This window comes from Leiobunum rupestre, chromosome 6 (genome assembly GCF_980474605.1).
Source record: "Leiobunum rupestre chromosome 6, qqLeiRupe1.1.hap1, whole genome shotgun sequence".
Taxonomy (NCBI): Eukaryota; Metazoa; Arthropoda; class Arachnida; order Opiliones; family Sclerosomatidae; genus Leiobunum; species Leiobunum rupestre.
The window spans coordinates 34,375,311-34,377,168 of NC_143389.1; positions in this window are offsets into that span (position 1 = coordinate 34,375,311).

Here is a 1,858-nt window from a genome sequence, read left to right on the forward strand (position 1 = left end):
TACCCCAACCTAAATATAAATTTTCCAATCTCACTGATCCCTTTACTTATTTATTATTTCTTATCCCTTATTATACTTTATATTTATTATATTTAAATTAAGAAAGTTTCTATAATCAGTAATTTTTAACTTATGTAATCATATTTTTTCTTATGTTTGTTATTTTTTATATTTGTTTTTTTTTTTAATATTGCTAAAATTCTAAAAAATAAGAGAACAACACGCAAGGGCTTACAAGTCAATTATGACTTAGCCCTACAACACATGTAACCTTAAAAAATATATTTAATAAAATAATTGAATTGAATTATTGAATTGAAATGCTTTGCTCAATTTAAAAGAAATTATCCCGCTGTATAGAGATATAAATAAGTGTGACATTAATGAGGAATTCCTTTATGGAAGTACAACTGATAATGCTATAGAAATTCTCTCAAATGATAATGCTTTACTTCGAAGAATATCTTTATCTGGACAGAAATAACTGTTTGACCACTACTCTATACACCCAGTAAATTGCAAAAATCCTAAGGATATTTTGGATGTATTTCAAGTGAAAAAAGTTGTAGGAAGTGGTTTAAGTATTTGAGATAAAAATCTCGATTTAATGTGCTTCCCCGATCTTTTCCTAAGTGGTGATTATGGGAAATATTCTGAACGACCATTTGCTCAGTTGTCTGAAGCTGATTTCCGTCTTCAAAGAATATTAAATAAAGATAGGAGATTTTCTAAGAATGAGAAATACCTTTTTCAACTTCTTTATGACAGCGAAATCAAAGGTCTGTCCAGCAGCATTGACCATATGTTACGTATGAGTGGGAACCAGAATCTTTCGGTAGATATGTTGGTTACTTAAATGGAAAGTAATGACAAGGAATTAGAAGCTAATTTGTCAGCGTACATGCAAAATGTGCGGGGAACCCAAGAATATAGGTATGAGCGTTGTGGTAAAGTTAAATCAATGTGTTTTTATAATGGTCCCCCTACGTGGTTTATTACTCTTAACCCGGCAGAATATGATTGGCAAGAATTGCTCGATCATTTAAAATCATTTTATCCATGAATTAGCTTCAAAAATTAGGGTTGGTGAACTGTGCAATAATGATCCGGTGGCCGTTACAAGACATTTTCATAACCGATTTAAAGCTTTCTGGCAAAATCTTATTATGGATAAAAAAATCCGATTTTGGGAGAAGTGGCTCATTTTTTTGGAGAGTGGAATATCAGAGCCGTGGTGCATCTCATATCCATTTTATTTTGTGGATAAAAAGATGCACCGGAAATTGGCAAGTCGTCAGATGACGATGTTTTAATCCAACTTTGTACGATTTAGTATCTAAGTACCAATGGCACAAGTGTAATCCAACTTGTTTGAGGAAAAATAAATTTGGAGATACCTTTATTACACGTTGCCGTTTCAAATTTCCAAGATAAATTACAAGTGTAGCTAAACTGAATAAAGTTGATTCTACTGTAAGACACCATGTCTCTGGAAAATCTTCGAAAAAGCTTTATTCACTACCTAGGACGAAGGTTGAAATGCAAATTAATGACTACTTTTGGCTCTCAAAGGCAATATGGACATTCAGTTTGTAGCTGATGAAAAGATGGCCATTGCACCTTATATCACTTCTTATATTACTAAGAAAGAAAAATCAGATAAAGAAAATTTATGGAATGAATTATCCAACAAAGATCTTCGTGGTCGTCTTTGGGCGTTAGGTTTAATAGCTATTTCGCATAGAGAAATTGGAAGCTACGAAGCAGCCGATCGTTTAACCCCTCAACATTTGTATTGGAAATCTGATTCGTTTGTATTTATCAATACTTCCACTAAAGAGCATCGAAAACGCTTACG